At 34.4% G+C, this 22,944-nt stretch overlaps 1 protein-coding gene across 2 annotated transcripts in view; it reads left to right on the plus strand.

Moving 5' to 3' along the window:
• Positions 1-22,944, plus strand: part of MNAT1 (MNAT1 component of CDK activating kinase) — a 216,098-nt gene that overhangs the window by 114,671 nt on the left and 78,483 nt on the right. The gene's annotated exons all lie outside the window — the stretch shown is intronic.

Raw genomic sequence — 22,944 nt, forward strand, 5'->3', positions numbered from 1 at the left:
AGATCATGACCTGAGCTGAAGTGAAGTTGGACACTTAACTGACAGAGCCACCGAGGTACCCCTGATTTCTGTGATTTCTAATGAGAAGTCAGTTGGTAATCTTTTTGGGGTTTTCTTGTATGTAAGGAGCCTTTTTTTTTTTTTTTTTTTCTGCTTTCAAGATTTTGTCTTTCTACATTTGTAGGGCTCATTAGAGCTTCAACTTTCCTAACGTTATCACCTAGTTTTTTGGCTTTAGGAGTAAATTTAGAAAGGAGAATTCCATAGATTTTCATTGTGTTTTAAAAATACTTATATCCTAAACTTATTTTTTTTATATGTTTGCCTTTTACTCAAGTTTTCACAACTTTGTAATTCAATAATACTTGTTTGAGGAGAGGCTACTTAAGCATCTTTGCTAGTGGGAATTGGTAGTAGTGTTTTCATTTTTTTTTTTTATTTCCTGTTGTGGCATTATGTACTGTTGTTTTCAGATTTTCCTCCTGCCTCATGAGATTTTATACACATAGACCTATATATTCTTATTTTCCATATATTTGTCAGATAGAAATCCCATGTTTAAAAATAAGGCTTATAGTAATACAAAGTATTGGCTTTTCTTAAGGAATATCTGATTTTGTATTTTCCTCTTGATGAATATTGAATGATAAACTTTAAGGCTATGTAAAAGACACCAATAGTTTTTTTGATATTTGTATTGAGGCATGTATTAGTCTCTTTAGGAATTTATGTTCATAAATGTTTAGCTCTGGGCTCTGTCATTGTAACAAGTAACATCTAGGACTAGATACCCAATGAGTATCTTAATTTTGCTGTGTTATACTCTTAGAAGTATTACGGTCAGCAATAAGCAGGCATCAGAAAGAAGGAAAGTGGGACAAGGAAAAGAAAAAGACTAAAACTAAAAAAAGACGGCAGGGTAATAAAAATAATAAAATTTCTTAAGCATTGTTTGTTTTGGATAGTTTTCTTGTTAAGCACATGGAAATACTTTGCACATTTGAGAATTACTGACTTCCTATATGCTATTTTTGAGAAACAGCAAGTCATTCATATAATATAAACACAATTATGATTATTTTGCTGGAACTTTTTGTATCTGGGACTTACTTTTTTTTTTAATGTTTATTTATTTATTTGGAGAGAGAGCAAGCGAGAGAGTGAGCACAAGCAGGGAAGGAGCAGAGAGAGGGAGAGAATCCCAAGCAGGCTCCCCGCTGTCAGCATGGAGCCTGATGTAGAGTTCTATCTCATGAACTGTGAGATCATGACCTGAGCCAAAATCGAGTTTGATGCTTAACTGAGTAAGCCACCCAAGCACCCCTAGGCTTACTTTTTCAAAAGATAAGTAATGGTGACTTTTTTCACATCAGATTATGACAATATATTTGGAGGATCATAAACAAATTTAAATTGAATGGTGCTAATGCAAATAAATGGTAGACATTCATTCAAAACTTTTTGAATATTTGTAGCCTTGATGAGTTATATTCTGCTCTAAAAATGAATGTTATTAAATAGGAATGGACTTTAGGATGCATCTTAAGTCAGTAGAGTGAATTTTGAAATGCCTATGGTGCTAGATTTCTATATTTGTAGTCATATTAAAAGATACTGTAATTGAATAGTATTTTATATCATTTAATATACTTGTATATAAATATGCAGTATGAATGAATATTACTAGTCCTAACTCCCCCTTTTTAAACAGCTATTTTCTGTAAGCCCAGCAGGAAACCAGGAGTCAGAGTGAGAATACAAGCTTTCAGAGTCTTAGTTCATTTCTTTTTTCATTTCCAATGTCTCTTGACTTAAACATGAAAAGTAGGAGAGAAATGGATAAAGACAGAAATGAAAGAAGAAAAAGAATTTGTTATAAAAAGTAATGTTAGACCTGAACCAACCATATTGTTAGTGGTAGGCATTCCAAATTGCCCTTGTGTATGCTTAGGTTCTTGAGTGAGGATTATTGATAATGCTATGGCTCTGTAAAATAGTCTTTTTATTTGTGTATTATTGATTTTAGTTTTAGAAGTTAGAGCCATAAATGTAATTGCCTATTTGTGATGCAAAGCCTGTTACCTTGAAATGGTGAAAGAATGTTGCATACTTTTTCACTGCTGTCACCAGTTCTAGCAAAATTCCATTATGTTTTATCAAAGGCTATCAGACTTTCCCCTGTGTTGTATGTAGTAGCAAGTTGCACTTTTCCAGTAAGAGCATTTGAGTTGAGAAAGTAATAGGGAGTAATTGTAGCTTCCTGTCATTCTGTTCAGTGTTACAGAAAGTGCCATTTTTTTATTGCCTTTTTACAAAAGATAGGCAGGATAGCAGTATGATTAGGGATAGATAAGAGTTTTAATGTCAGACTGAGTGGGTTCAAATTCTGGCTCTGTGAGTTAATGCTTCTAGGACATAGGTAAATAACCTTATTCATTTGGAATAATAATAAACCTTATTCATTGGAATGTACCTTGCAGTGTGGCATTTTTAACAATGAAATGAAAGTAAGCTCAGAAGATTTTTTTCATTTATTAAAATAATTTTTAAAAATGTTTTATTTATTTTTGAGAGAGAGAGAGAGAGAGAGAGAGAGAGAGAGAGAGAGAGAGTCCTAGTGGGGGTGGGGGCAGATAGAGAGGGAGATGCAGAATCTGAAGAAGGTCTAGGCTGTGAGCTGTCAGCACAGAGCCCGGCATGGGGCTTGAACTCACGAACTGTGAGACCATGACCTGAGCTGAAGTCGGATGCTCAACTGACTGAGCCACCCAGGCACCCCTCACAGAAGATTTTTTGAATGATTTTCTTAGATATTATCAATTATAAAAACAAACTCTTTTTCAGATCTAATTTAGTAGTTCTTCCATAGATTACATAGTAGATGATTTTTTTTTTTGAAGTGAGGAAGCTGACAATAAGAAAATAAAGGAGGAGAATGATTCAGTGACAAATTCCAAATATAAGGTAAATCTTAGGACTAGATATAGAATTGCCCAAAATTTTAAGCAGTCTAAAGACAAAGGGAAAATCATCTACTCTAAATTATAAATAGGCTATAGGAAATAATGGTATACTTCATCAAAAAGTATTAATGACTCTAAGTCATTGAAGGATGACTCAAAGATAATTTCATTTTGTAGATAAGGAACCCTAAAAGTAACTGTATTCTTTATTGGGTTCACATTTTATATGAATTTCTATTGAGCAGATATTGACTGGTGAATATATTAAAAAAACAAACTTTGGTCTGGCCATCAGTTGGAATTATTGGAAGCAGAAATCAAGAATTCAGATTGTTTGGGTGCTTGGGTGGCTCAGTTGGTTGTGCATCCAGCTTTTGGCTTTGGCTCAAGTCATGATCCCAGAGTCATGGGATTGAGCCCTGCATTGGGCTCTGTGCTGAGTGTGGAACCTGCTTGTGATTCTCTCTCTCTCCCGCTGCCCCTCTCCCCTGCTGCCACTCTCTTTCTCTTAAAAAAAAAAAAAAAAAAAAAAAAAAGGCAGAGTAAGTCGTCAGGTCAAAGCCTTAGATCAACTCATAGTGAAGAAACAATCTGGTGTTTTTTTTACTAAAATAACTGTAGATTAAGAAGCTTCCTAAGTATTTATGAATTTGTGTTTTCTTTTTTTTTAATGTTTTTATTTATTTTTGAGACAGAGACAGAGCATGAGCAGGGGAGGGGCACAGAGAGGGAGACACAGAATCCGAAGCAGGCTCCAGGCTCCCACCTGTCAGCACAGAGCCTGACGTGGGGCTTGAACTCACAGACTGTGAGATCATGACCTGAGCTGAAGTCGGACACCCAATCGACTGAGCCACCCAGGCATCCCTCCCCCCCCCAATTTTTTTTAATGTTCATTTTTGAGACAGAGTGTGAGTTGGGGAGGGGCAGAGAGAGAGGGAGACACAGAATCCGAAGCAGGCTCCAGGCTCTGAGCTGTCAGCACAGAGCCTGATGCGGGGTTTGAACTCATGAATTATGAGATCATGACCTGAGCTGAAGTTGGATGTTTAACCAACTGAGTCACCCAGGCGTCCCTTAAAGATTTTTTTTTTTAAAGTTTATTTATTTATTTTGAGAGAGCATGAGTTGCAGCGGGGGGGGCTGGGGGGGGCTGGTGTGTGGATAGATTACTATTAGTATGGTGATAGATGTCAATTCATTTTTCTCAGAACATAATCTTTCTTCAGTAAGAATCATGTATTCTTGAAAGTCTGAGACAAACTGAAGAGAAGAAAAGTTCTAATTTAACTTTTATAAAAAATATTGTGGTTTGTGTGTATTAATATATGTGTAGAATTTTATCTTTGTCCTTTATATTTCATCTCTCCATTTATTTAGGTGTGTACTTTTATGCATTTGTTTGGGTCCAGAGGCATATTTATAGACTATTTTATTGCTTTTTCCTACTTTTGTACATGTGACGTGTTTAGCCATTGACAGGGATATTGAAGCAGGGATTAAAAAAATCCAGTGACTGCTAAGACTGGATGTGATCTTTAACATCCTGTCTACTTCTGTGAGTCTCTGAATTTCATTTATAGACACTCATGTTTTGCCTAGGGTTTCTATCTTCCCTTCCCAGTCCTTATCATGGTACTCCAATGGAGTCTTGGGGAAAATGTTAATGCTTGTTCAGAATCTGTTTTTTTATGTAGGAAAATATGAAGATGAAAAAATTTGGCCCAGGTAATTTGTTGACACTTATTAAAAATACAAAAACAGTAAGCAAGATATAAAATGATGAGTGAATATTTCTTAGCCCATGACTTTAACCGGCAACTGCTGTTTTGTATTTTGTTCCAGAAAAAAAAGTTTTACAAGTGTTCTTTTTAAAAGCAATAATAATCTAATAAAAACCAGATGTCCACTAAGCAAAATCATGCAATGCAATTTCTTTCCTCCTAACACCTTAGTGATATCAGGAAGTTTTGATTGCAGTGAGATGCAGGTTGGTGACTTCAGATCAGGGGAGCACATTAGGAGTAAGTTCAAGTGGAGTGTTTCCAATTAGGAGCTTAGTATTACAGTGTTGTGGGCACATATAATACCTGGGAGAAGCACTGGGTTCTGGGTAAGAGTGCAAAAGGCAGAGTGGGAGAAGTTAAATTTCAGTGATTTAGAATTTGTGCCTAAGGCCAGGATTGGCCAGAAAAGATGAGACAAACTTTTCTTTGTTTTCTCTCTTAAATTTCTCCCAAGGCTCAAGACTGAATTTATAATTAGATGTGATCATTAATGTGTTTTATGTATTATTAGTTTAGGTTTTGTTGTTTTTTTTTTAACCATCATTCACAACTTTGTTTTTGTAGGAAGATGTTTTGAATTCTAACTTCTAGGCCAACTTTTGTTGGATTACCATTCACGTGTTGATGATTGCCTGTGGTGATTTTATGTAGTAATAGTGACTAAGAGATGGTGCCAAATAGTCCTCATCTTCATGAAGATGATGATACAGTAGTAGTAGAAATAATAATTGGTAGCATTTTGTAGACCCTTTACTCTCTGTCCTTTAAATACATTTTATTTGATCCTTTAAAATAATTTTACAGATGAAACTTGCTTAAGGTAGAGCTGGGATTGGACTCTTTAGACTCCAAAGCCCATGTATTTAACATTGGTTTTTATAAGGGGGCACATGATACGGGGAATTTAAAACAATAGGGTGTTAATAGGCAGATAGCATGTGTGCTTGCATTCTTTTCTAGAAAAATGAGATATAGATGGGAAAGCTGTTATAGTATAAAGAGCCACAATAAATGGAGACTGGGATTGTTCTTACAGCTGCTTTAAGTTATTTGGACATTAAACTGGGTTAACCTGCTTGATATTGCCACTATGGGTTCTTTGGATGTTACTTTTAATTACAATTTTGACTTAATCAGGAGTAGTTTTGGAGGGGCGCCTGGGTGGTTCAGTCAGTTGAGCATCCCAACTCTTGATTTCAGCTCAGGTCATGATCTCACAGTTTGTGGGATCAAGCCCCATGTCAGTTTCACAATGACAGTGTGAAGCCTGGTTGGGATTCTCTCTCTCCTCTCATTCTGGCCCTCCCCACCCCCTGCTCTTTCTCTTTTTTCTCTCTCAAAATAAATAAATAAACATTTTAAAAAATGAGGAGTTTTGGATATTATGGAAACTGTGAAGCCCCACATGCATCTCAAAATGAGTTAGAGAGCTTAGGCATTTAAGAAATACCACCAGTGTTGTTATAGTATTAGAACATTGTGTAAAATCAGATCTTGAGACATTTTTTACATATTTGATTCATCTTTTATAGTTATTTATATTGATTTTTATGTTGCCTCATGTGGTGTAGATTAATACAATGAATTAAACTGGTTAGTAATTTTCTTGCATGCTAATTATAGCTATTTAAAGATGTAATGCTTGCAGTAACACTTAAAATTTAATATAATTCATCTTTTTCTGAAAGATTATATATTTTGAGAAAAAATGTTTTGTTTCAGTGATGAATTAAAAAATGTCCCAACTCATAAACTTCTACTTGTCTGCCCTAGACAAGGAGAGAAAGTATTAGGGATATAAACCGTTTAAAACATCTTTTCTTAGAACTGCAACAACACGAATATGTTGCTTAAAATGTTAAACTTTAGTGAAAGAAATTCTTATTTAACTCTTCAGTTATGTTGCCTTTACAAAATAAATTTGGTTACATCTTTGAACATGTCTGTTTCTCTCACTGTCAAACCCCTTATTCCTACAAATGTATCAGATTTTTTTCACCATTAAAAAATCAGTTCAGTAGTCAATTAAAAAAATTTAATTTTAGGGGCGCCTAGGTGGCTCAGTCCATCGAGTGTCTGACTTCTGCTCAAGTGATGATCTCATGGTCCGTGGGTTTGAGCCCCGCATTGGGCCCTGTGCTGAATGCTTGCTCGGAGCCTGGAACCTGCTTCAGATTTTGTGTCTACTCTCTCTGCCCCTCCTCCACTCATGCTCTGTCTCATTCTGTCTCTCAAAAATAAATAAATGTAAATTAAAAAAATTTTTTTAATTAATTTTATTTTTTAATTAATTTTTTTATTCCAGTAAAATACACATAATATTTACCTTTTAAACCATTTTTAAGTGTACAGTTCAGTGGTGTTAAATACATTAATATTGTGGTGCAACAATCACCACCATCAGTCTCCATAACTCTTTCTTCTGTAAAACTGAAACTTTATGCCCATTAAATGGTACTCCCGCCTCCTCTATAGGTGTAACAGACTTTTTTTAAAAATTGTTTTTATGCTTACTAGTAATGAAAAAATGAAAATTCAGAGCAAGGAAATATTCACCTGAATCAACATATTTTAGTTTCCTTTATGTTAAGCAATTAGCTGATAAGCTAGTTTGAACCTGACTTCCAGGATAGAATACTTTTGAGGTTATATTAATTTCTTTGTTTTCAACAAGGACAGTCTTGATGATAGATCAATTAGCAAGTCCTGAAGAATTAATGTAAATGGTGTGGTAATTCCTGTTATAAGAGATACTTCTTAGAACTCATGAAACTCCTCCTTCCCCCAGGGTATCACATCTACTGTTGAATTGAGGAAGTAGCCTGGCAGAGTCCTGTGTATCTGAGCTCAGTTCAGAATTGTTTAGAATGGGAAGTGTTTTTAAAGCACTATGGAAAACTAATTAAAATTGAACTTTGAAATAAAGAATACGGAAACAGTGTAAAAGTAAAGGTTAATGTTTTCTCTCAAATGTTTTTAGAAGATCTATATGAGAGTACTACACTTTTTAACCTGTTTTCTTAAAGTATAGATCATTGAAGACATATTTATTACTTAATTGCATTGACTTTGCTAAAACAGCAAGGCAGGTAATTATCTTTAGGTCTGAGTATTAGAAGTATTTTTTTTTTAACATTTATTTATTTTTGAGACAGAGAGAGACAGAGCACGAACGGGGGAGGGTCAGAGAGAGAGGGAGAAACAGAATCCGAAACAGGCTCCAGGCTCTGAGCTGTCAGCACAGAGCCCGATGCGGGGGCTTGAACTCACAGGCCGCGAGATCATGACCTGAGCTGAAGTCAGACGCTTAACCGACTGAGCCACCCAGGCGCCCCAGAAGTATTATTTTTGAATAATATTAAGAGACTAAATTTAATATCTCTTAGTACATATGCTTTGTGTGTTGTTGGCTTTTTCCTAACGTAAAATGAATCTCAATATGCCGTATGATTGATGACAAATAAGAAACTCTGCAATTAAGAGAAGATCTGTTTATTTAAGAACTCTCAAAGGCTGTAAAAGATTATACTTGGCTATATGTGAAGGATAAATGTTGTGCAATAATGCCCCTGAGTTCCCCTTTTATAATAAATCTCAGCTGTGTGTTCAGCATAAGGGCTCAGTGCCAAAAAGAACAGGTTCAACTTGTCTGTGAGGATTTGCACCACAGTAAAGTGCACAACTGCTTTTGTAGAGGTCACTGTAGAGGTCACAGGCATGTACAGTTGAATGAAAGCAACTTTAAAAACATAGTAGAACAGATAGTGTTAAGATTCAAGAATCAGTGTTAATTTAAAACATTAAAAGGGGAGAAAATCATAAGAATCCTTACGTACATTTTTCACTTTATACGTTTTCAAATGGATTTCAAACAATTTCTTTGGGACCTTGGGCCAGCATATTTTAGAACTTCATGAACACTTTAATAGTAATTGTCCAGACTTGGAAACATTGAGTATTTTAATGTTTGTTAATGTCTGAGCAGTGCTCTGAACAGAGTTCATATAATAAAGGTAGGATATGACCATAGTAGAATGAAGTGTGTGTGTGTGTGTGTGTGTGTGTGTGTGTGTGTGTGTGTATGTGTATTGGGGGGTGGGCGCAGAGGAGTGTGGGTAAATTCTAATGAAAATACAGATGTGATCTAAAGGAGAATGCTTCCAAGGGTTGTATTTCTCCTCAGCTTATTATTGAGAGATTTAAAATTAACAACAACAACAACAACAACAAAGAAAATGCTCTCTTATATGACTCATTCCCTCCAGATATCTCACAAATACTTTCATATATTTGTGGTAAGTAGAAATAACTTAGAAATAGCAGAAATAGCAGGCAGAGAGACTATAGGACCCATGACTCCAGCCGGTACAAGTTTTGAGTTTAGTATAATGAACACCAGAAAATGATAAAACTAAGTACATAGATGCAGAGTTTACCTAGAATTGTATTTTACCCAGAGTTGTATTTGGTCATAGAGTGACTGTTTCTTTTTTTTCTTTTCCTTTTTCTTTCTCTTTTTTTATTTAAATGTGATGAAAATGGCAGGCAGCCATTGTTTTCAGTATTGAGATTAATTAGTAATCTGTTGGAATATGCTTCAGCAAATGCAGCTGATTGGCAGTAGCACCTGTCTCAGCAACTGGTAGAATGTTCGTGCTTTCATCAAGCCTGTAATTTCCAGAAGGGCTTCAAAGCTGTGTTCATTGAAGTCTCCCATACTAATCACTTTCTTTGTCCTCTGGGGCACTTTTACTAAATGCACCTTTCTATTTTTATTTATTTATGTATGTATTTATGTATGAAGGTTATAAAATAAAGTTAATTTTTTAAATTTAAAAACTAAAATGATGTGATAGTCTGTGTACTATTATATTTGTGGAACCATCATTTATGCTTGGTGAACACATAATGTTCCCAGGTGAAAAATTTACAAATATTGTGATTTCTGTGCATTGCTTTTGTAACTCATATAATAAACATAAAACATATCTGCCAATTATGAAAAATTGTGTGTTAAAATATAGTAAAAATGTGATTTAAAGGATGGATCATTATAGTCAGCTTTCTAGGAAGGTAGTTTATTTCTACATTGTTAGGAAGTATTCTTTCTAGTTGAAATAGTCTTTCTGGTTCACATTTCAAAATATATTTAATTTACATGGATTTATAGACAAGGCACCAATTTGTATTGTTGTTTGAGAAAGGTAGTATTTTTGCTTGTTATGAAAAGAAGTATGAAATGCTGAGAGAGTATTGAAAAAGGATGAAGAAAAAAATAAAAAAATATGAAGCACATATTTCAGCACAGGTGAAAGTTATGTCATTCTAAATGTATTATGGAAAAGGTGAACATGAATATTTTCCAAAAGTAAAGTTATATGTTTTAATGAACTACGGTAACTTTCATTTAAAAAGCACCTATATACTGGGGCATCTGGGTGGCTCAGTCGGTTAAGGGTCTGATTTCAGCTCAGGTCATGATCTCATGGTTTGTGAGTTCAAGCCCTGAGTCGGGCTCTGTGCTGACAGCTCAGAGCCTGGACCCTGCTTTGGATTCTTTGTCTCCCTCTCTGTCCCTCCCCTGCTTGCAGTCTGCCTCTCTTTCTCTCAAAAATAAATAAACATTAAAAAAATTTTTAAAAAGCACCTATATGCCAATATTTTAAAAAAATGAGCACTTCCTAATTTATGTTTCATAAATATAAAGACATATTGTTAACTGCTTGAAAATAGAATCAGTTCTGGTGGTGTATCCTTTCTATCATGTCTTCACAGTGCCTAATATCCACTAAATGTTTGGATAAATAACTGAATTTTCATATTGTAGTCCTGCAGTAGAAGAGTGCTTGGTGGATTCTGGCAGTATAGAGTTTAAAATCTGGGTAGCTTACTTGGCCTCCGGAAACATCAGTTTCTTTTCCTGTAAATAGGCATAATAAAACTTATTTCAAATGTATATGGAGTGCCCAGCCCAGTGCATGGCATATGGTAGATGTTTAGTAACTATTTCTGTGTCCTTTGCATGGAACCCCGCTGCTAATAATCACATTCCATATCTGTATGACTTTAGTAAAAAGGCAAAACTGCAAGTGAAAAGGGAATCACAGAATCCTAAACATTCTATTCTATTCTATTCTATTCTGCATTTAGAAGGTAGAGCTACAGGTGCCTGGCTGGATCACCTGGTGGAGCATGTGACTGCTGGTTGGTTCAAGCCCCACGTTGGTTGTGGCGATTGCTTAAAAAAAAAAAAAAAAAAAAATATATATATATATATATATATATATAGAGAGAGAGAGAGAGAGAGAGAGAGAGAGAGAAAGGTAGTATTTTTGCTTGTTATGAAAAGAAGTATGAAATGCTGAGAGAGTATTGAAAAAGGATGAAGAAAATAATAAAAAAATATATATTTTTAAAGAATGTAGATCTAATTGCATGGTGGTTTTTGTGAAGGTAGCGGTGGTGCTGGTGATGGTAGTAGTGGTATGTATTTGAGGAAGGTAGATTGGGGTGGTTAGGGTATTCACAGCATTTGTTATTTCCTTTTAGAACAGAAGGAAGGATAAAGTCAGTTCCAGCTTGGCTAAGTCTTTTACTTATTTTCCACAATGGGAATGGCACAGTAACTATTCATTCTGTAGTTAAATGCCCTAACATAGCACCAGATTTGTAATGTGGTTTTTGGGGAGCATGACTTGGAGTAGGGGATTGGAGTGAGTGGGATGGCCTGGGTCACTACAAAACATTTGTTCATTCGTGAAGCAAGCATTCCTAATATGTACCAAGCACTCTACTAGGCACAGAAGGTTTAGTTCTAGATAAAATATGATCTTTTGAATTATTCAGTCTCTATTTTGGTATAAAGAAGCTTTCTGCTACCTTTTCACTAAAAAATATTTCTGCTTCAGAAGACTAATAATGGTACTATGCGATACTTTTTGTTTTACTAATAGAATAATACTAATATTTGTAGAGAACTCTAAACAACTTTCTTCTTCTACTACATTCAGAAAATGTAGACTTACGTGTAAGTTGTCATTATTATTGGTTACTTAAAAGTTCACCTAAAATGCCAAGATAAGATTTCTTTCTGGAAACTATTTTTGTAATTACTAAAAGTAAATGAACTAAAATGCTATATGCCTGAAAAGTTTTAAAAATTTCTGGCAAATTCTGTTTTTCTTAAAATTAATGCAGACTCTTTTAAGGAGGCAGGTTTTGTCTCACCAAATAGTCTCCTTGATGTTTTTCTTTTCTGATCTTTTTATAGAAACAGATATGATTTGCTGGACACTCTGTCCTCTTGGCAATGAATGGTAGTTCAGTAGCAAGACAAGCATCAGAGAAAGAATGTAAAAATAATACTTTTCAACACTGCCTCATTTATCAGTGGCTAAGGAAAAAAAAAACCTGGAACCACAAAAGTAAAACAAAATAAAGTCTCTTCCTTAGACCCTACTTTGTTTTTTAAGCTACCACCATATCTATTTTCATTTTATCTTATGATTTGATGAAAATAATAATCATGTTTGCTCAATGTTTCAACTTCTTCAATTCTCATTCTTTCCTCTATCATTTATATTCTGGCTCCCACTTTTGCTACTGTCCTGAAGCTGCTCTTGGTATTGAAATTCCCTTCACTAGAAATGCTCTTTCTTCCCTTCCATTTCAGCCCCATTTGGCCTTCATAGCCCATCTCAAATGTCATTTTTTCTCCATGAATTCAATTGAATGAACATTTAAATACTTGTCATGTTCAGCCAAGTCGTATCATATCATATCATATGTACATTTAACTTATTTGAGTTCAACTGAAGTTGAAAACAACACAAAACTGGGAGAAAAATAGCAAATAATTCTTCTTTCTTCAGTAAAAAAAAAAAAAAAATTTAAAACAACATGGTTGCCAAAAGCAAGCCAACTGCTATTTCTGGTTTTCCATAGAATACATAGTAATCTATTCCAGTGCTAGAGGATTATATACAGCGATTACAATATGAATACAGTAATGGATAGTTTACTTTATGGACTACTTAAAGGATTTTTTGAGAGGTTATTTTGACCAGCTTTTGCCTTGATTCTGCTGTTAGAACCTAATCCCTGTGCAAGATGTGACTTCACTGTTAACAGCTTCATTGAACTTAGTTACACCACTTAGTACCCTTCTAGATGACACATTTGGACCTCTTGGATGTTTTAGGTATAGAACTATCTGAGGCAGAGATGACTAGCTTAGTTCCTTTCCTGCCTTTATCTTTGCATTTTTCAGTAGATAAATTTGTATGAATGTAGTTATAGTCAAAACAGATTAAAGCATAGGGAGAAAATACTATATTCCTTTTGTATTTCATGTTCATCTATATAGCTTGAGATCCTTGACTTTCTGAAAACTAATGGCATATATCCACGAGTATATTGCTGAACTTAGTTTCTATATAAGCCAGAGTAGTTCTACACCAATACAAAGGAGTTTATAGAAATGCTTTTTAAAAAATACGCAGAGCTTGGTTGTAATTATATTTGAGATGCTTTAATGGCATCAATCTTTTTTATAGATATTATTTCCTAATTTTCTCCTATTTTAAATTTCTAATATGTTACATTTTATTTTTAAACTTCTTTCTCAATGAATAGTTTATAGTTGTGTAACAATAAGACACAAAGGTACAATAACAACAAATACACAAATGTATTTGTGTAACAGTAACAATTCAAAAATAGAATTGGTATATTATTATTATTATTATTTGTTAATGTTCATTTATTTATTTTGAGAGAGAGTGTAGGGGAGGGGCAGAGAGAGAGGGAGAGGGAGAGAGGGAGAGAGAGAGAGAGAGAGAGAGAGAGAGTGAGAGAGAGAGAATCCCAAGCAGGCTCTGTGTTGTCAGTGCAGAGCCTGATGTGGGACTTGAACTCAGGAACCATGAGATCATGACCTGAGCCGAAATCAAGAGTCGTATGCTTAACTGACTGAGCCACCCAGGCGCCTGTAGAATTTACATTATTAAAGGACGTTTTTCTGTGTGGTAATTTGAACACTAAGTACTGTATGTTGTAGTGAGGGGATTGCAAATGACTTTAGTTAACAAAGCCTTAAAGTAATTCCACTGTAGTGAACAGATTGTGATGAAGTTTCCGGAGCCAGTGTGACAGAAATTGTTTTGGAGACTTGGCTTCGCCAAGTAAGGATGTAGCTTTTTTAGGACCATTTGCTTTCCAGTGATGAACAAGAAGCTTAAGCCTAGCTAGATATAGAAATTCTTCTTTAATGTTTTAAAGCATGTCTTACATATTTGAAAGGAACTGATCATCACTAAAGAACTAAAAAACAATGGTGTTATTCCTAGTGTATTCAGGATGAAACTTCTTTCATACTCTGGAAAAGCCTGCTTTTTTTGAGAAGGAAAGTTTTGGGGAAAAAATGCTAATTTAACTACTAGGCACCATACTTTAAAAGACAAGGAATGCTCAGACAGGCTGATTTGTGGGAATAATCCAGCATTAGAATGCTTAAAAGAGCAAACCATAATAATTTTTAGAAAAAGTTATATTCTGCTCATTACAAAGCATGCATTCAGAAAGGGATTGTAGTCTCCTGATTCTAGTAGAGACTTGAGAATTGGGATTCATGCTTGTTTTTTTCCACTGGCTGTTTCTCTGGTATATTTAGAATCAAATTATTTTACATTAAATTTGGGGAAAATTCTTTTTATTTTTATGATACATTATGAGGTAGTGGTTTATTTCCACTTAGTGGTTATGAAATCATAGCAGGTTAGACCTGGAAGAACATCTAGTCCAACCCCCAGTTCACCCCCTCACCCCACCCCATCCCATTTTAGATTATGACAATGAAACTGAAAGAAGTTGCATCACCTCAGTTCATCTTAGTTTGGAGGCAGTCCCCCCCATGTATATTTATGTATGAATATATAATTATTTCTTACCATGCAGGGTCCTGTTCCTTATTGGCCTTAATACTGTTTATTGTACATTTTGAAAGAAATTAGAGAAAGACATATCTATGGGGGAAAATGAATTGTACTTACCATGAAATTATGTGCTACCAGGAAGTTATTACTGTGCAGCTGTTGTGGTGATGACAAGCTAATATCACCCTAGAGTGATCAGAACAGCATAGTATAAAAATTGCTCTGCTTGCTACTCAAAAAAATGAAAAGCAACTGAATTACCAAAAAAATATTATTAGAAGGAGCAGCTTGAAAGCAGTGCCAGGCATATTCTTTAAGTATTCTCTATGCCATTATAAAATTCTGTGAGTACACACCCACCCACCACATAATTAAAAAATAGATCTACATCCATATACAAATGCATATGTATATATACACAAATGGAAAACATATGCACATATGTGCACATACACATTTAAGTTATTAGGACATTTACCAACATAGAAACAGTATTTCAGAAAATAAATGATTTTCTGGGAAGTCTCCTACAGATATTTTCTCTAGAAATTATAACCAGAATTGTAGTGGTTTAATGCTCTGAGAATACTGAAATATTCTGGTTTTTAATTCCCTTGAGCAGTGTGACACATTCTATAGGATTTGATAAATTTAATATGTGAAAGGACTCAGTTTATGAAAACAAACATCCCTGTCATTGTATTCTTTTTTTCTTTGTGGTTTTGTTTTTTGTTTTTTGTGTTTTTTTTTTTGCATTTAGATGATTCAGAGACTTAAAAGTAGAAGGCACAATCTCATTGAAAAGTTACTAGAATGTAAGCTACCTGAGTGCAGGACTTACATCTGTTTTGTTTACTGCTGTACTTTTTAATTTTGGACATATAATTAGTATTCAGTATTTGTTATGTGAATGAATGATGATTGCAACAGGATACGACAATAACCTCTGAAATTTTGTTAAAATGAGTTCTTAAGTGGCTAGGAGGCACATTTCCAGCCCAGGGATAAAAAGCATCCACAGACTCTAGAATGAATAAGTGAAAGAAAACAATATTAAGGTGTGGAAAGGTAAAGATGTATTGCTTATGTAACTTCATAGTATATGTGATTAACAAAATTTCAATTGTTTATGCTTAGTGAGAGCATTCTTAAATTTATAGAATATGGACACCTGACTTCTCTTAGTTTTCCTAGTGTTCATATTACTATACCATATGACTGTTCACATGCCCTTTTATTCATTCATCCAACAAAATATTGAGTAGCTCTTTGTTGCCATGCCGTGTGCTGTAGACATGGCAGTGAACATAGGCCCTTATGGTCTAATGGGGGAGACAGATGTTAAACAGCTAATTATTCAGAGTTTATCAAGCTTACTGGGTTTATTAGCAAATATGGTGAAGATGAGGCTAGCCTGGCAAGTAAGTCATTTAAGCAAGACAGAAAAATTAAGAGAGTTCTTAAAATTGTGTTAAAGGCTTTTCAGAATCATTTAACCTATCATACTAAATTGCTAATACTTAATGAATACCTCTTCTATGGTACTTAGCAGAAAATTGTATATTGGTTTATAGGAAAGGGTATTCTTATTTTTAGTATTTTTTAAAGTTTGTATTTTAATTCCAGTTAACATCCAGTGTTATATTAGTTTCCGGTGTATGATATAGTGAGTTAACAATTCCACGCATCATGACAAGTGCACTCCTATGTTTTTTAGTATTTTTATTATTGCTTATTTCAGGAACCTATATACTAATGATTACTAATGAACTATGTCTGTTGCTGTTATTTTTCTTAGAAAATAATATATTTTCTTTAGTGATGTTATTCTAAATGGTTGCTGCATTGTAAAAGTGTGTGTGTGTGTCTCTTTTAACATAATGACCAGAAGTTCCTTAAAGTAAAAATTGTTTTCAGAGTTAATTTCTTTTCTTTTTGAATGGATTCCAGAAATCTAGAGCATAGTAACTTTTCATTTGGAATGAAATCTTGATTTTGGAGTTAGCACAAAAGGTAGTCTATACTGTTCCTTTATTTTAGGAGAAAGCATAATGATAATATTTGTAATGTATAGATGATCTAACAGTTAAGTTTTAGTAAAGTGTAAACTATTTTCATAATAGACTTGAAATTTTCTAAGTAAGAAAAGTTAAAGAATATATTTCAAATTAATACTTAAGTTACAGCCATGTATAATTACCTTGGTCAGCATCGCTTTTCAAATGTTTGTATATTTTTCTGAATGGGAATAAGCTGAATTTTTGAAAATCGTTCCATGTGTGCTTATATTTTTGGCAAATGATTGAAATATGATATAGGGCTCTCAGGTATATCTTAGAAGAGAAACAGGGGCTCCATTTTGTTACATTCTAGGGGAGTAAAAACATTACTTATGCTATTGAATGTAGATTTGCATGGGTTTTTCCCCCTGAGTGTAGTGGATGTTACCTTAGGTTATATAATTCACTGTGGCTCTTCTCACTACATTTTTACCCTCCATGCCTCATTTATTTATTATTTATACGACAACAACAACAAAAGTTGGAAAGGCCCCAGTTTCGTGTTGTACACTTGAAAGTTGGCAAAATGTACTTGATTACTTAATGTGGGTGTTTTTCAAGACATTTGCCTCCCCCAAATCTTATTTATTCTCATGACTTGTCCATCGCTTTGATGAGAAAGATAGCAGAATTTCTCTTGGGTTTGTTTTGTATTTTTAGCTGCCTTTACTGATAATTTCTACTTGGATATTTTGTAGTCAACAATGTTGAACTGATTTGAACCACCATCTTTTTTTCTTATTGAGAGAGAGCATGAGTGGGGGAGGAGCAGAGGGAGGGAGAATTTTAAGCAGGTTTCATGCCCTGTGTGGAGCCCGATCATGAGGTCTCATGCCAGTGAGATCAACAGTGAGATGCTTAATGGAATGAGCCACCCAGGTGCCCCCCACCAGTGATTCATTTTAAATGTACATTTAAATTCATTTTAAATTTTTGTATTTATTTGCAGTTATTCTAAATTCACACTCGTAGTCGCCCTCAGTCATTAATCTACTTTCTGTAGATTTTTACCAGTTTCTGTAGTTTTACCTTTTTTGGACATTTCATGTAAGTAGAATTGTACAACATATAGTCATTTGCCTGGTTTCTTTCACTTAGCATAATGTTTTTGAAGTTCATTTATGTTGCAGCATGTATCAATATTTTATTCTTTTTTGTTGCTGAATAGCATTCAGCATATTTTATTAATATTGTGAGTTAATTTTTATATCATATGAATGTACCTCATTTTCTAACTCATTCACCAGTTTATGGACATGTAGATTATTTCCACTATTTGGCTACTGTGAGTAATGATGCTAGGAATATCTTGTGTCTTTGTGTGGTCATATGTTTTCATTTCTCTTGACTGGATACCTATTATTATTACCTATTAGTATTACTAATACTAAGTCAAAGTACATTATTTGTAAACTGAAGAAAAAATGCTAAACTCACTTCCAAAGGGGTGGCACCAGTATACACTCTCCTTAGCAATGTGTGAAAGGATCCGGTTTCTTCACATCCTCAGTAAAACTTTTTATTATCTATCCTTTCGATTATACCAAATCTAGTAACTATGAAGTAGTATTTCATTGTGGTTGTAATTTGCATTTTTCTTAAAGATTAATGATGTTGACCATCTTTTCACGTATGTATTAGCCATTTGTGTATCTTCTTTGATGAAATGTCTGTTAATTCAGATGTGATGTATCCCTGGAGCTTCATGTAGTTTGATTTCCTTAATCTGATAATTTAGAGTCATATCATAACTGTTTTGGTGGAAATATCACGTTCAGTTACCATTTTGCATCCAAACTTTTCGAGACTTTTTTGCCTCCAGTCACTTAAAAAAAACCCCAACACTTTCCTTGTAGGACTTGCTAAGACATTTTCTCTGTTGGTGACTTAATTTTAATTTTAATTTTAATTTTAATTTTAATTTTAATTTTAATTTTAATTATGTCCACGATTTGTCCTGTAAATTCTTCCAGCTTTAGATCTGAGAAACTTGGCATCTATCTCACACCAAGTATTTTTGGGGAAAGATTGGTTGAACATTACAAGGTTAAGTTGTACATCATTTATGAATTTTGTTTTTTCATTCTCATGGTAAACAGAATTATCACAGAGTAACGTTTATTGTTCTCTAAATCGCATAATTAAAAAGAATCCTCTTTGACCCTGTGTTATTTCGACCATATTTCATTTATTAGGATTTGTAGTAAAATTTATTTTTAACTATCTAGGATTTACTTATTAATATCAAACTTTTAAATTGAGCAACCATGATTATATTGTCTAAAAATAAGATATTAAAAGGTAGTGTTGTATGGTAGAACCCATATGAGATAGGAATTAGGAGATTTGACTCTTACTATGTGACTTTAGGAAAATTTATATTTTAGCTTTTTTATTCATAAAATAAGGAAGTTAGGGGAAAAGAACATAGGCTTTAGAATCTGACAGGATTGGCTTCTGATACTCAATCTGTCATTAATACTGTGTGACCTTGCTAAGTCACATATCTAAACCCCTGTTTCTTATCTGTAAAGTAGGAATAATAGTATTTATCTCCTAGAACTATTGTGAATACTAATGAAATAGTGCATTAAAAAAAGCCCTTATGGTCACCTGGATGGCTAAGTGGCCAGCTTGGACTCAGGTCATGATCTTGCTGTTTGAAGTTGAAGCCACACGTCCAGCTCTGTGCTGACAGCTCAGAGCCTGGAACATGCTTTAGATTCTGGGTCTCCGTCTCTCTCTCTCTGCCCTTCCCCTACTCCCTCTCTGTCTCTCTCTCTTGCTCTTTCAAATATAAATAAACATTAAAAAACTAAAAACAAAGCAAAACCCTTAGGCCAGTGCCTGGCACCAAGTAAATAATGTTAACTGTTAATATTACCGGTTGATCTTTCATGTGCCTACCAACTTGCAGAGAAGATTTTAGATTATATGATTTCATAACTTTTGTAACTTGGGCTTTATTGCTGGTATTTAGTGAATGATTAAGTATGTTTCCAACTGTAATGACTTAAGAGAGCCTGTCTCTTTTGAATATTATTTTTTTCTGGAAAGTGTTCTAGCTCTTGAAAATACCCATACATATCATCTTTTCTGGGCATTACACTGATTCATAAAATGAAAATGAGAGTAATAAAGTAATCTGCGTTACTATGTTAGTGGAACTATAATAGGTTCCTTCTTTAATTCTTACAGTTTTCTTTTTCTTTCTTTTTTTTTTTCCCCTCCTAACCTAACATTGTGATGTTAATACTGGACTTTTTGTATCAGATGGCAGGGGAATTTAGTACTTGGCAGGTTATGAAGAAGACACTTTGAAACAGGAATGTCAAAATGCCACTTAAAATGTTCCACTTGGGCAATCCTCTTCTTAACCTGTGTAACCCCCTGTACTTAGATTCATTATTCAGAGATTGGATTACTGTGAGATAGTAAAAGATTTCGCTTGACAGTTTCATGTTTATTTAGAAAGGCTCTGAAACATATGGAGGTTAAGGGTTAAAATAATGTTAACAAAGTTTTCTAGGTATTTCACTTTTTTTCCTGTGTATTATTCTAGCCAGGTAAATGAGTAAATCAGAATATCTAAAACCCATTTTTAAAAATTATGGTAAAATATGCACGACATAAACTTTACCATTTTAACTCCTTTTAAGTATATGGTTATTGATATTAAGTACATTCATATTGTAGTGCATCCATCTCCAGACTTTTTCAATCTTCTCCAACTAAAACTTCTGTACCTATTAAATACTAACATCCTGTCTCCTTCCTGCCTCACCCTAGCTTCTGGCAGCCACCATTCTACTTTCTGTCTCTATGAATTTGACTACTCTAGGAATCTCAGGTAATTAGAATCATACAGTGTTTGTCCTTTTGTAACTGGCTTCTTCTTTCTTCTTCTTCTTCTTCTTCTTCTCCTTCTCCTTCTCCTTCTCCTTCTCCTTCTCCTTCTCCTTCTCCTTCTTCTTCTTTTCCAGTTTATTTTTTTTTAATTTTTTTTTAACATTTATTTATTTTTGAGACAGAGAGAGACAGAGCATGAACAGGGGAGGGGCAGAGAAAGAGGGAGACACAGAATCGGAAGCAGGCTCCAGTCTCTGAGCCATCAGCCCAGAGCCTGACATGGGGCTCAAACTCATGGACCGCGAGATCGTGACCTGAGCCAAAGTCGGACGCTCAACCGACTGAGCCACCCAGGCGCCCCTTTTCTAGTTTATTTTTATTTATTTTGAAAGACAGAGAACAAGCAAGGGAGGGGCAAAGAGAGAGGGAGACAGAATCCTAAGCAGGCTCCATGCTATCAGCACAGAGCCTGGTGTGGGGCTCGAACTCCCAAACTGTGAGATCATGACCTGAGCTGAAAGTCAAGAGTTGGATGTTTGACTGAGCCACGTAAGCGCCCCTGTAACTGGCTTATTTTACTTAGCATAATGTTTTTAAGATTCATTCACGTTTTAACATGTGTCAACGTTTTTAACTTTTTAAGGCTGAATAATATTCCATTGTGTGTATATGCTACATTCCGTTTATTTATTCATCCATCAATGGACACGTGGGTTGCTTCTACCTTTTGGCTATTGTCAATAATGATGCTATGAACATTGGTGTACAAATATTTGTTCGAGTTCCTGCTTTCACTGCTTTTGTGTATATAGTCAATAATGGAATTTTGTTGTCTTATATGATAATTCTATATTTAATATTTTGAGGAATCAACATTCTGTTTTCCGTAGTGGGTGTGCCATTTTACCTTCCTACCAGCAATGCACAAGAGTTCCAATTTATTTACATCTTTGACAAAACTTGTTATTTTCTGTGGTTTTATTTGTTTTGGATAATAGCCATCCTTAATAGCCATGGGTGTTACATGGTATATCATTGTGGTTTTGATTTGCATTTCCTTAATGACTAGAAATGTTAAGCGTCTTTTTATATGCTAAATGGCAGTTTGAGTCCTTTGCCAGTGTTTGGGGAAGAACTTTTGAGGTTACATTGTCAAAGAAGTTATTAATACCTGACAGTAAACTAACTAGGGTGATGCTACATGGGATTAAACTTTGTTGAAAAGAAAAACCACAGGTCACATGCAGATGTCTTCAGTGGTTGTTTCTCACTGCCTCAGTTGCACTTTATCACTTTTAAGTCATAGTTTTTACTTTTTTTTTTCAAATAAAAGAGAAATGTACTATGTATCCAACTTAGTAACTTAGGAGAAAAATAAAGGAAACTAAGGGAGGTAACAACAGAACTAAACTATAAACTAGAATATGGTGGGATTAATAACTGCAAGAGCTCGTTTTTATTAAAAAGCTAGGAATTAAGTTGTTGAGAACTATACAAAGAAAAAATAACTAGAGTTAGAATCTGAAAACATGGACTATATAAAAAAATAGGGATTTTTAAAAATTAGAATCTATGTTCAAATGTATGATAAATCTCAATGTAATGATTTATATAGCTCAGTGGTCTTTAATTTTGTATGCTTGTAATTAAATACAGTCCTTTTATTTTAGTTAGTAGTTATTTCTTTTCAGAAATATCCTGGATGTTTCATTCAACTTAGTTTTTACTACAGAATTCTATGTGTGTGTTTGTGGGGGCGGGAGGTATAAGTAACTATCATATCCACACATTTGGTAAGTAAGTTTTTTATTTCATTTTAAAGACTTAAGAGAGTAGAAATTTATGTGGCAAAATTTTGTGGGGAATAATTTAATTAGTGTTCTTGCCTAATTAGGGCTTTCAGTAAAACACTGAGTACCAAAATTGTCAAAGCTGTATCATAAAAATAGGAAAATATGAGGATGGACTGCACTTATACATGTGCAGAATTCTACCATTGATAGTGAATAGATATATACTCTTTAAGGCTAAATTTGAATTTATTATTATTTTTAACTTTTTTTAATTTTTATCTATGTAAATATAATTTATAGTCAGATTGGCTTATGTACAACACCCAGTGCTCATTCCAACAAGTGCCCTCCTCAATGCCCATCACCCATTTTATTTTTTTGAGAGAGAGAGAGAGAGAGAGTGCGCATGCAGCATGTGCAAGCGGGGGAGGGACAGAGAGAGAGAGAGAGACCGAGAAAATCCCAGGCAGGCTCCAGCTGCTCAGCACAGGAGAACTCTGAGATCATGACCTGAGCCAAAATCAAGAGTTGGACGCTCAGCTGACCAAGTCACCCTGGAG

This window comes from Prionailurus viverrinus, chromosome B3 (assembly GCF_022837055.1).
Source record: "Prionailurus viverrinus isolate Anna chromosome B3, UM_Priviv_1.0, whole genome shotgun sequence".
NCBI lineage: Eukaryota > Metazoa > Chordata > Mammalia > Carnivora > Felidae > Prionailurus > Prionailurus viverrinus.